Genomic DNA, 13,482 nt, shown 5'->3' on the forward strand with positions numbered 1-13,482 from the left:
TGTGGAGTTAGCGTTTGTCCCCAGCACATCAGAGACTAAAACATCTCGACCATTCATGTCAAAAGTGACCTGACATCTATCACATCCTATATGATGTACCTGTCTTAGGAACCCCACTAGGCCACTACCAAAAGCTCCTGTTTGCAGATCAGTCTCAGAGCTGTCTCTTAGATTCCACACTCCACAGTGAGGGTCTCTACAGACCATCAGTGACCACTGACTAGTTTCTCTAATATCTGTGGCTCAATCCAGTGGGAACTCATTCACCTTTCAAGGACATCTGCTAGAACAATCTGCCTGGACCAGTTTAATCTTTGCAGACATGGCAGCATGCTCTGAGGACACAGAGCCTCCAATGCATGCATAGTTCATTATTACTGCTGCATGTTCCAAACAGCAGTAGATACAGGTTCCTCTACTGTGTTCCTCACCTTGGTTAACTTGGTGAGAGGTTTGTCAAGCAAATCATTTTCCTTGTGTGAATGTAAAAAGAATGCCCCTTGGACAGAACCTGCAATCCTACACTGGCTCAGTTCAGTGTGCAAAGGTAATGTTTACATGCACACATGAAATCTGAGGGATCTCAAAAGCTTAGAGGAGGCCCAGTTTCTTTCCAGTTCATGAAATCTGATCAGGCTCCAGTGTATGTAACTTGATTCCTGAGATTCTCCTTTGACCGTTCTCTTTGAGATGCAGTGAATATCAGCTGCTCGACCTCAGACTCCAGAATGAGCCAGAGCTGCAAAGATGTGCGAAGGAGTGATGCAGAGTGATTCTGCTTCCCTGGGAACTCTGAGATACCTCTATACAGTCTAAGCTCATGTCCATTTCATTTGAAGACGGCACAAAGTTTCATTTAACGAAAATAAACCTGTAAATGTAGTCGTCCCTGCTTGATATTTCACCCATTCGTTGCTATTTACAAATCTAACAGCCTATTTTGTGCTGACGCTTGCGTCCATCCGAAAGAACCGAAGGTCAAAAAAGGCAGAATTAATGAGGCATACAACCAAGAGGCATTTCATTCATCCTAAAAGGTTCTTATGACCCTGAATCAATATTAGATTTCTGTTCGAATGTAATGAAATATGCAGGTGTGAAATGTCATATGCTGTGAGCCATGTGACCAGTTGTGAACCTGTCAAGCATAAAGTATCACACTGAATGCAGTTGCTCTCCTATGCACAAATAACTGCTATAACAATAGAGAACAGGTCCTCTTGAAAAGAGATTTTTTGCTGTATCCAACTGTGCATACAGCTGATGCTCTTCTGTTAAGCTGAAGGATAAATAAATAACAGGATTCAGGCATAGTCGCCTCTTTTACTTCTATGCTGTTTTGTTGGGAAGACTGTGGACGACTGCTATCCTTCAATTGATTTAGCTTTCACTGGATTCCACGGGGATGAGACAGGAGATTAAAAGCACTCACAGATCCCCTAGTTAGTGACCTCACAGAGTTCATCCTGTAAATTTCAGGGATCTCACCATGACGGTGCAAATCCCACAGATCCTCAGCTCACTCTCTGCCTCTTCGGCCCTGCCTCTTCCTCAGTCTACGAGCAACTGAACCGCAGGAGGAACACGTTTGCAGGTCAATGCTGTTCTTTCTGCAACACATTTCACATGGAAAAATCCCACGTCTTCATTGTTTGGACCCTTTCAGTCCCGAAATGGATGTGCTTAGATGACACTGCTTTTTTCACACTTCTAATCAGCGTCTCTCAAGCCATATAGCGACAGTCCTTCAACAACAGCAAAGTGCAAAGTGTTGTTTTCTGCCTTGAGTCTGTTGTTCATGTATGTGTGACCATCAAATGCCAAGCTACACTCCCTGGGCTCTCATACTAAGTGTGGTGTGCGATTCAAGCTGAACTGTAATGGCTTACACGCCTATTGTATTCACATGAAATGCATTTCTCTAAAGCATTGCGTGAGCACAGATTACAGGCTGAATGTGCTGTTGAAGCACTTCACATATTGTTGCTGTCACAGAAAAAATAACCGGAATTAAAATATTTTCCATTAAAAGTTCCCCTGTAAATTTGCCATATTGAAAATAAAACAATTACTGTAAAAGCAGCAATATTCAGCTGGTGTGAAGGAATATATTTATATCATTTAGAAGCAGGTAAAGGACCTTCTAAAAAGAAACATTTGCATTCAATTGTGTATGCTAATTTTTTTCATACTTACTTTTCATATTTACATATTATTTTGGAAACCCAATGTCAAATTACATGTTTTATTATTTATTAAGTGAGAATAAGTAAACAAGCTTTACAGTGAACACATATTCAATAGTAAAATGCTGGGAAAATGTATGAATTGGTTTCATACATTGTGTTTTATTATACCTTTTTTTTTTCCATTTGCTAAATACAGCAAACAAATGTTCAATTTAATGACATATAGGACATTTGTTACCTTTTGGAATTTTAACTTAGAAAACCAACACATTTTTTCATTCAAACAAGGGTGTCCAAAGTTTTGGATGTATATATCTATATACACACAATTCTGTTTGAAAATATCAGATAAAAGAAAATATTTTAAAAGCTGTTCATTTGGACAATAAGTGCTTATTTGCTCAAAAAAGACTAATATTAGAATTAATACAATTAACATAAATATTTGTTAAAACATACATCAGTTGCTAGCTTTTACTTTAAGTATTGTTTGTCATCCAACACGTAATTTGGGTACTCAATGTAAAACTAAAAAGTAAAAACACTATTTTAATTACAACAATAAAATTTTTTTGTATTTCATTGTCATTTTTAATGAGTCCTTTTAGGGAAATTAACACTTACTGTCAAGCCCCACTAATGTTATTTGCTTTTGATATGTGGGCATACTATAACTTCCAATAGCACCTTCACCCAATCAACCAGTTGTAACAAGCTCTAATTGACTCTGGTGGTCAGACTGCAGACGTTTCCTACTGTAGGTCAAACCCAGCATGAGAAGGAGAAAACAATCATATATTTGGCCTTCCAGTCCATCGGACCTTACAGTAACATGAAAAAAACATTTCAAATATCAAATCTGAGAGCATTTAGATCTCAGAGCAAATTTGGTTTAGATTTCATGACCCAGGAGACCTTTCCTCATTTTCTCCCTCCATCTTCTTTCCCTTCCTTTTATCCCCTCCTCCCATCATCATGACCACCCCCCATCCTGCCTGGCCTCTGCGTGACCTCTCCCTGCCTACAGCCAGAGCACTTAACATTGCTTCCCCACCTGTGAAGACGTGGACCACTTCAAAGAGGCATGCAGTGATTGAGCGCTGATTGCTGTGGGCCACTTGACTCATTTCATCTCATCTCAAGGACTAAACTTCTCGGGAATGAGGTGGGAGGGAGATGGAATTCTCTGAAAAAAAAGAGGAGATAGTTTCTCCCTTTGATGGGCTGAGCATTTTCAGCACTGCTCCTTTTAAGCCCATTTGATCATCGCTGTGATAGACTCTGCAATTATTATGCAACTAAAGAAATACAGAAGAGAGTATTTCATGTACGCATACATATATTCATGATCGCTGCCCTTTGCCGTCTATAAATATCCTTGACGTGACAATACATAAAGAATGCTTTCAGCATCTTCAAACCAAGCCTGCACATTTTACAAACTGGCTGTTTGAAGGCTGAAAGAGAGTGACCTGGTGCTGTGTGAGGTAACATCCATGGGAACACAATGCGTGAGCATATCTGCTTGTATTCAATACATTTCAATATAAATTACATCACATCTCAGCCAAAAAAATAAAAAATACATTCTAAAAACTCTAAACATACAACCATTTTCACACACATACTTCTTGAGCATTTTGTTAAAGTAAAAAATAAATAAATTGAAGCCGATAAATGACACTTTTGCTGTTCCAAACCCCAAGCGTTTGCAACTTAGTCTAATTTGATGATGAAATACAGAGGATTTTCTCCTCTATTACGTATCGGTGGGCGGCGGACTTACAAATGTTAATGCTATCGTTGTTTTCTGAAGCAACAAACAAAGCAGATAAGTCTCTGGCTTGCTCTGTTCTCCCCTGCTTACTCATCACTAAGTCCCACCTCAGCTCCCTAATGCGCATTTTTCAAACATACTGAGCGGACGGGAGAACCGCTGATTGACATTGACTCTTGAAACAAAAAAGGAGCTATAAATGTTGATTTGAGCAATGGCAGAAAAGAACATCTTTTGATTCCCTTTTGGTTCCCTTGTGTAAGAGATGTGTGAGTGTGAAAAACCTCTTAAATCTGTTGAGAACCTTTTCATTGTTTAAGGGTTGAGAAATGCATGTTAGGGGGTTAAGAATCAGTGTGACGAGGGCAGGACAGGAGCTAGCAGGACAGAGAGCAGCCAATCAGAGGGTACATGGCAACCAGTGGGACGGTTAACATTCGGGAGGCTGCTGCCCACCTCTGTGTCATAGAGGGAAAACTGTTGAGTTAGAGACAGCAGGTTAGAGAAGTCAGGTGTAGAAGTGTACTTTATCACCATCAAATGTTTTTTGTTGGACAAATCACTTGTTTTCCTCAAACTATAAGGACTGTGAGTGTGAAAATGTTTGTAGATAAAAAATAATAAGTGTTTACCTGTACTTTAAGCCTTTAAAATGTTCCTTAAACTTTAAACTTTCAACAAACATTTTTTTTCTGGATCCAGAAGTGGTTTTACTGTGGCACTGCTGAAAGTCATTTGTAGCTGCTTTATATCTAAGAGTGTAGTTACAAATATAACGTTGAACAACAGTTTTAGATTAGTTTTCACACAGGTTTAATTCTGTCATTTTTTCCAGTTATTTAAGGTAATGGCTGAGGCTGCATTGTGTAATTTTCCTCTACAGTTGGAAGCCTGCATGACAGCTTTGACCCAGAAAGCCAGTTTCGAAACATGTCTTCTACGTATGTTTATGATAGGAAAAGTCTGTTTCAAAAGAGGAAACAATTCTAACATTATTGCTCAAAGGAGACCTGCTACTGTGGTAATCTACACATTAGCGATGACGAAAGGAGACAGGATGCTGTCAGTGTGTGAAATATGGTGATTGTTTTTTTCCCTGAAGAACTCTGTTCTTTAAAAAAATAAATAAAACTCAAGACCAACCTGCACATTTCCCAAACAGTTTATTCTAACCTCTAAAACCTTTTGTACACAACACAACTAATGATGTCATGGCAACTTGCAAAACCATTGCACAGAGCAACTGTCTGAAATCGAAAGTAATCGATGCCTACAAGGCTGGGGAAGGCTAGAAGAAACTTGCAGTTTCTACAGTGCAGTGTTGCTTGCACAACATCTTCATGGAAGCCTTACCTGTGACCTCAGCATAAAACTCACCAGGATCTCTAGAGAAGCCAGATGAGTTGTGGAAACTGATGGAGCCTAAATGCTTTTGATGGAGCCTACACTCTTTCCCAAAGAAAGAAAGGTACATTTGGAGAAAATAAACAATTTGCATGTCATGAAAGGAAGACCTTGACAACTGCGAAGCATCAGAGGGGATCTAGTATGCTTTAGTGTTGTTTTGCAGCCAATGGCATTGGCAGTACTGCACAGGTGAAGGGAAGAAGGATTACCGCAAAACAACATTAAACCCTGAAGCAAATTTCAAACCTTCTGTTAAAAGGGTGAAGCTGAAAAGATGACGGCTTCTACAACAAGGACTACCTGAAGAGACACAGCCTGAACCTCCTGGAATGCCCCATCACGGCCCCCTGAATAAAACCGTAGCTACCAGAACTAAAAGAACTCAAATATTTTTAATTGTCTACATTAAGCTTGTAAGATGTGTTTTTTACCAAAGAGCATCTGTAAGATTTTCATTCTTTAAGGTGTCCAAACCTTTTTTTTGTCATGAAATAGGCAGCAGGACTAATTGTGCATTAGCTACAGCTGCATTACACATGCAAACATTACATCCAAGTATTACTGTAATTTCATTTCTTTTTTATTATTTTATTCAATATTCCTAATATGATTAACACAGCAATAATGCCACTTTCTTCCTATATACTCCTAGATTTTGCTCAAACAATGCTAAACAGGCCAAAGATTAAGAGTGACTGCATGTGAAGTCCAAGGCCTGAGTGTACATCATGCAGCCAGGCTGATCCAGCAACATTATTTCTGCTCAGTCTTTCTGGGAGTAAAATGCCTGTGACAGGGGCAGAATTCCATGTGGTAACTGATCAGAAGCCAAGGCCTGTCCCCAGTGCCCTGCCATACACAGGCCCGCAATGGCCATGCCGGCCAGGGTTTCCGCTTTGCTGCCTTGCCCTGATTGTTCCATCTGTCTCTGAATCGCTCACTGCGTTCTGTCTCTAATAAAAAAAAACTCCAGCAGGACGGGACAAAAAGGCCTCACTGGGCTGTTTGATGGAATCAGAGAATGGAGGGTCAAGGTCAAATCTGTTCCCTTTCTGTGCGTCACTTTTATAAAAAGTCTAATTAGAGACTGAGATGAAGAAGCCTTTTGCCTGCTAAGGCATAGCTGGACATTGCTGCTCAACCCAGTGCTTGTTTGGGCAAACAACTTCACGAGTCACACTATTTCGCCTGATGCAAATTTAGACAAATGATTATTATATGCTGAACAATTCTGTTATTATTGTGTTCCAATAGGGTACAGTCACACCCTATATCTCACATAGTCCCTGGTGGTCATACAGTATAATTAACATACAATACTGAACTGAGCTAGCCTCTAATATTACTAAATCATTTATACTGATAACTGTATTCTACACAGATGTAGAATCTACCACTCATCTAGTTCAGCGGTTCCCAGCCCAGGTCCTGGAAGACCCCTTGCCCTGCACATTTGAGTGGTTCCCTGCTTCAACACACCACCTTCAGCTTTGGAAAAGCATATTAATTAGCTGATTAGTTTGATCAGGAGTGTTTCAGTGTAAACACTAAAATGTGCAAGGCAGGGGGTCCTCCAGGACTAGGGTTGGAAACCGCTGTGGTTTTTCATGTTTGTTTGGTAGAAGCCAAACTTACGCACCAGTGCCCTTTTAACTCTACCAGCTCATCCACTACAAGAAAACAGATCTCATGTACCGCAGTTTCTGTTTTATTTGCATGTTCTCCAGCACTCTGTACCAGACTGAAAATCTATGTTGAAGCTGTGTTGAAGCTATGTTGAAGCACGTGCCTGTGTGTGTGTTTGTGTGTGTAGTTAATTAGCTGGTGATGTTCTGTTTGTGTAGCCTATAATTACGTGTAATCTTTTCTATTAGAATCAGGAACTCACCATAGATTAGAATGATGGTACAAAAAGAACGAATAAATAAACACACAGCAATACATTTACTAAATTGTTTCCATATTATTGGCATCTAATTTAATAAAGCATTATTTGATCATATTAGTTTCAGGCCCAAAGCTATTTATGTTTCTATGAAACGTGATGGTGGCCGAAAGGTTGTTTAGATCAATGCCACAGAGTCCCTGAAGACTTTTTTGGTCCCTGAAGAATTTTCTAATAGATGACTCTTTAAAATGACCAGTTTTGTAAATTAGATTTTGTAGATGAGATATTAAATAATTACTATTTTTCCCCAGTGCTTTCAAGCTATACATCCTTTAGTTAGTGTGGCTGGCTAGCATATGTGCCTCAGTATCCTCCAAGCCAATCCTAACAAACAGCATAACCCACATTCCTGTAGATTTTGCAGTACAAATTATTACATCTTACATATTGCTCTCTTGTGTTCAGGATGCAATGTGAATTCAGCATATCACATTAAAGTCACTCTTCATTGCTGAGCACTGGGAAACAAATAGTAATTATTACAATTATAATTACAATTGTAAATTATTTAATAATTTTAGTATTTAGTCATTTTTATTAGTTAAGGCCCTTTACAATATAGAAGGTCTCAGAACCTTTTAAATGTGCTTTACACACACAGACACACACACACACACACACACACACACACACACACATATCTCATTTACAACAATTTAGAACCATCTATTAGAAGATTCCTCGAGACCAAAAAGGCCTAAGACTAATATGATCAAATAATGCTGACCCATGATGAGTGTTGTGTCTTTCATTTTAGTGAGTTTTTAGTTTTAGTGCGTTCATTTTAGTGCGTTTTTAGTGCTTATGTTTTGACTGGAAAAGACCTAGGAGAAGGCGGTTCAATGCTGTATCTATAGCAATTCATCCAGGCCTGGGCTTTGAAGGGCCTATAGCATGGAAAACCAAAATGTCCCTTCGTTTTATAAAATAAAAGAGTGTGATGAAGATAAAAGGTGCACGTATTTGTCACTGTACAGCGAAATGTGTCCACCGCATTTAACCTATCTGGTAGTGAACACACACTCACACACACACACACATGTGTTAGGGGCAGTGAGTACACACACACACACGCCCAGAGCGGTGGGCAGCCAACTCCAGCGCCCGGGGAGCAGAGAGGGTAAAGGGCCTTGCTCAAGGGCCCAACAGTGGCAGCTTGCCGAGCCCGGGAATCGAACCCACAACCCTGTTATCGATATCCCGGCGCTCTAACCGCTGAGCCACCACTGCCCACACCTGTTAAACTGTTAAACATTGGCAAAAATTGTTAAAGTTTTTAATCCCTGGTTTGAATGAAATCTGTGCCCATTCATGTTGAAGCTATAAGCAGTGTGTTTCAGCCTGGACTGCTTTCGGAATGAAGCACAACACAGGACAGTCAATCAGAACAGAGCTCACTTAGGCCTGTCAATCCTAAAGGCGTAGTAACAAAAACAAGCCTGTTTCATTCTAAGGGTTAAAAAAAGGTTGGAAATGGAGGTGTAAAAAGTATTATGACTGTTTTTAGTACAGAAGTCTGATGAACATGAACGAAAACGTGATTCTGATGAATATACTCTGCTATATAATGCTAAAGAGCGTTACAGCACCAAATAAATCAATAAACCAATCTCAATAAAAAATAATAATTTGAGCAAACCTGAGTAAAATCAGCCATCAGAAATAACGTGGCCTACATACAGATTAGGGTCAGTCTCTCGTTCAGTATGACCTGCCACTTCTTACATAATAGTATACACTATTTCACAGGCCTATAGGACTTTACATAAGATAGCACCTATGTTACATCGACCAGATGGTTGAAAAGAAGTAAACTGGGCTTCATTAAAGACCTGAAGGTTGGACCTGCACGTAGAAGCCCTCCAGCCTGACAGGTAGCTCGCCTGTGTATGAAGTAGACCAAGTCACATGCTTAAAGCAGGGTGAATAACCAAACAGCAGAGCGCGTCAAAGCTCAGCTGTTATTCGGCGCTTATAGAGGCAGGGAGGCTGGTAATAACACCCATACCTTCGCCCCCCACATTGCTGCCACAGACAAAGAGATTTCTTCTCGGATCTTAGCGCAAGCTTTGCTGCTGCCGCCGCTCCGGCTTTCCACTGAAGCACTAGAAAGACGCCCTCACTCCTCACCAACAGCCCACCAGATACCGAGCCACTCAGCCTCAGCCTCTCCGTCCAGAAACGCTCGGTGTGGACACAGACCACCATACATCCCAGTTAAAACGAGTGAGAAGGTGGTGGGATTTGGGGGTGGTTGGTGGAGGGGGGGGAGGAGGCAACGCCAGGTGCACCTGCCCAGCACACGCAGTGATTCCAACAGCTGGCCAGCCCACATCACATCACATCAGATCACATCACGAGAATGAGAAATGAAGGATGGCTTCGAGAGCCAGAAACGCAGGGCCGTGTCTTACCTTTCATCCGTCGTCCGCTATCCCGCACTCTTCGGTCGAGCACCAACCAAACAAATCCGTCCTTCCCGAAATATGGCTTTAAAATCGGATGACAAAACAGGCTCCTCGTCTAGCCGTCGCTTTCGCTCCTCATCCTCATGCCATTCAGCGATGCAGCAGAGGCTGGAGGCCACGCCCACCCCAGCCACTCTACCCCATGACGTCAGGGAGGGACAGATTGCAGTCTCCGCCCATTCTTTCCAAACCGCTGTTTCTCACCTGCCTCTCTCTCTCTCTCTCTCTCTCTCTCTCTCTCTCTCTCTCGCCTACTTGCCACCGTCTTCCACCTTTCTCGCACGTTTCTCGCGCTTTCGTTTTTCCGTTAAGATGTTTATGGCTGATCCAAAGATGTTCATGCGACTTTTTTTTATTGCTCTCTCTTCAAGTTTTCCTCACAAACACGAGGACTTCAGTGTTGTTCTAGTCTATGCTGGGTTTCACCCACTCAGAGCCTGAGCTGGTAAGTAAAGCGCCTAACCACTGATGGACGCCTCTTACAACTGGAGTAACCAAAGTCCAGCCCACCTTTCAGTCCCCTCCAGCCAGAGGGGGGCGCCATGTGATAAGAGGATGGAGCGTGAGCCACAGACCCAGACTAAACATTTGATATCACTGCAAGGGGGGGCAGATTAGTTGACAACTGTAAGTTATGATATTATTTTATATTTAGTTTATGTAATCAACCAACATATTTATAAAAATGACTATTTTTATATTCACATATGTGTATAGAAATTTCTGTATCTCCATTTTTGACTATTTGAGTCTAGCAGTTCTTTACATTGTGTTTCATGATAAGTGGACCAATAGAATTTTTTTTTTTGGGGGGGGGGGATAAAAATAAATGGAACTAGGCCATACAAGTGTTTTGTTTATTTGTTTGTTTATTTAATGTGCTTCTACTTGTTTATATATTTTGCAGATAACGTTACGCGGATGGGTTTATTGTGGCCTGTAAATAAAAGGACATTAGTAGGCTACTATCAAGGGAAACCTCCCTCATTCTGATCTGAAGTCAGCAGCACAGACATGCACATTGCACTCTTACCCCCTCTGCTGTATAGATGCCTGCATGACCTCTTAAACTCAAACCACCTTAGTATTTCTGTCAGGAAAAAGAACAGTACACTCTTAAAAATGAAGGGGCTTCAGGTGGGTCTTTGAGTGACACCACTAAAGAATTACTAGAGAAGTGTGAGTGTAAAGAACCTTTATATATATATTTCTCAATCCTGAGAAAGCTGAGAAAGGCCCGTCTCCCTCCACCCATCCTCACCCTCTTCTATAGGGGAACCATAGAGAGCATCCTAAGCAGCTGCATCACTGCCTGGTTTGGGACCTGCACAGCCTCTGACCGCAAGTCCCTCCAACGCATTGTGAGGACAGCTGAGAAGATCATCGGAGTCTTTCTCCCCTCCGTCATGGACATTTACACCACCCGCTGCATCCGCAAAGCAACCAGCATTGTGGATGACTCCACCCACCCTTCACACAGACTGTTCTCCCTCCTGCCATCAGGAAGAAGGTACCGCAGCATCCGGTCCAACACGACCAGACTCTGCAATAGCTTCTTCCCCCAAGCCATCAGACTCCTCAACACAACTCAACTTCTGAACTGATATCTTTCTGGTACATGTACACTCTCCCTCTCTCTCTCTTTCCAACCATTTACCCCAGATAACATGGGAAGCATTTTTTGCACAAGCATTTGCACTAATAACTTTACTACCTCACTGGACTCTATTTATCGCACATTGCACAACTTGCACACTACAGTCATTATTTATTATCCTCTGTCTGTACTGTGTTGTCTGTCCGCACTTGTTTGTTGTTTGTTTGTGTTGCACTTGTGTCTTGTATGCACTGTCTATGTTGCACCATGGTCCTGGAGGAACGTTGTTTCGTTTCACTGTGTACTCTGTATGTAGTTGAAATGACAATAAACCCACTTGACTTGACTTGACTTGACTTGACTTGACTTGACTTGGTTCTGGAGGCACCCTGCCCTGCACAGTTTGGTGGATTGCCTGCTGTAATACACCCCTGCAGGACTCTTCGGTTCAGGCTTAGTGAAGTCTCAGAGTCTGTGCTGCTGCTGTTTGAGGTGCTGGTTAGTGATTTTGGAACATATCTGTCTGAGCCTTAACTACTGCATGCAGATGAAAAGGTTTTTTTTTTCTGCAGTGTTTCTTTTTTTTCACCAACCCAAACCTACTCTGCCCAGACGTCAGCTAATGTGAAGATTACCACTCTCATGTCCCTGCTTACTAGAACGGCTCTAAAGTAGGTTACAGTGGTATGGAAAAGAGGGGGCTCAGAGTCGCAATACATGGCAGCCAGTGATAGATGTAATTTACATACATGTCTTAAAGGCACAGTAACAAAAACAAGTCTCTTTATTCCTTAGATGTATAGAGAGGTTGGAAATGGTGATGACTGTTTGTGATACATAAACCTGCAGTGCTGTTTAAAACCAGTAAACAGTAGAATATGGGTTCTTCAAAGGTGATTTTGACATATGACTTCCGCTATACATTAATAATGAGTTTAAAAGGACCAAATGTCCACACACTGAGTAGACATGACAATCACAATCAAATAATAATTTGGCAGATGGCAAAATCAGTAACTATCATTGAAAATAATGATGTAGCCTACATACAGTTTAGAGCCTTTCATTCACTGCAACACTGCTTATATACTAGTATGCGCTTATATATGGGCCTGTAGGACTTTACATTAAATAACCCCTCATTAAGGGGGCATCGCTACATTGCAACATTTAAAATGTTGAAAAAGAAACAAACTGGGCTTCATTTAAGTCAACCTGAAAGTAATAGCTTACGTACGAAGTGGGTCTGGCATGGGCTACAGTGATGTGGTCATAAAGGGGGCTCAAACTTTTCTATGTACAATCGCCTTGTTACAATTACATTCAAGTCCGTGTTTGACCACCCTACTGCTAGAAAGAAAGGACGAGAGAAGGTTCAGGCAAGCGAGTAAGCCCAGGATTTCTGCACTGTGCCCTGCACTACTGCCAGGGCTTGGAGCAGTTCGGCCCTCAATACAGCATTCAAGAAGCTGAATAGCCTGTTATGATGGCAATCCTACCCTGGTTAAATCAGTGGAGGTCTTTGACCTTGTATTGAGTACTGTCAACTAAAGGTATGTATGGTCAAATATCACTACAAGCTACCGCTAGTCCCTGCACCACTTGAACAGCTCAGAGGTCAAGTTTGAATTCCTTAGTGCATTTCAATATATTCTAATCAGGGAGGGGATTAGGGGAAAACTGCTTTTAGCACTGTGAGGGGACATTCCAAGTATTTGGCCAAGCCCAGACAAGGCTATTAACTCAGCATTGCAGTGCAAAACCACTCCTGCTCAGACCACCACAAGTACATCCCAAAGGCCCTTTGAGGCGACTTAGTATAGGTACTGGCTGCCCGGGATCGCACCGGGGCCGCACCAACCAGCTATTGACTGAGAAATAGTGGTGGCCCACACTTGCGGCTAACGCAAATCAGTGTGTATGTTCTTGCTCGGCCTGCAACCGACAACCACTAAAAGCCTCATCACACATCCACCGGTAAACTTGTGCCACTACCTATTGCCATGAGACCCTGCTCCCATGTAGCTATGGACTTTCTGACTGGTCTGCCTGAATCCAAAGGGGATGACACAATCTTTCTGGTGGTGGATTGATTT

The 13,482-nt window shown here is 41.7% G+C and overlaps 1 protein-coding gene across 3 annotated transcripts in view; it reads right to left on the reverse strand.

Annotated features, from left to right (window-relative positions):
* otud7a (OTU deubiquitinase 7A) overlaps window positions 1-13,482 on the reverse strand; it is a 104,275-nt gene that overhangs the window by 89,016 nt on the left and 1,777 nt on the right. For 2 of the 3 annotated variants that reach the window (XM_072670827.1, XM_072670825.1), the window contains exon 1: window positions 9,736-9,904. The exons of the other annotated variant lie outside the window; for it this stretch is intronic. The gene's annotated coding sequence lies outside the window, so the exon portion shown is untranslated. Of the gene's footprint in view, window positions 1-9,735; window positions 9,905-13,482 lie in introns of those variants that run through there. 3 annotated transcript variants of the gene reach the window in all.

The sequence above is a fragment of the Salminus brasiliensis genome, chromosome 2 (assembly GCF_030463535.1).
Source record: "Salminus brasiliensis chromosome 2, fSalBra1.hap2, whole genome shotgun sequence".
Lineage (NCBI taxonomy): Eukaryota > Metazoa > Chordata > Actinopteri > Characiformes > Bryconidae > Salminus > Salminus brasiliensis.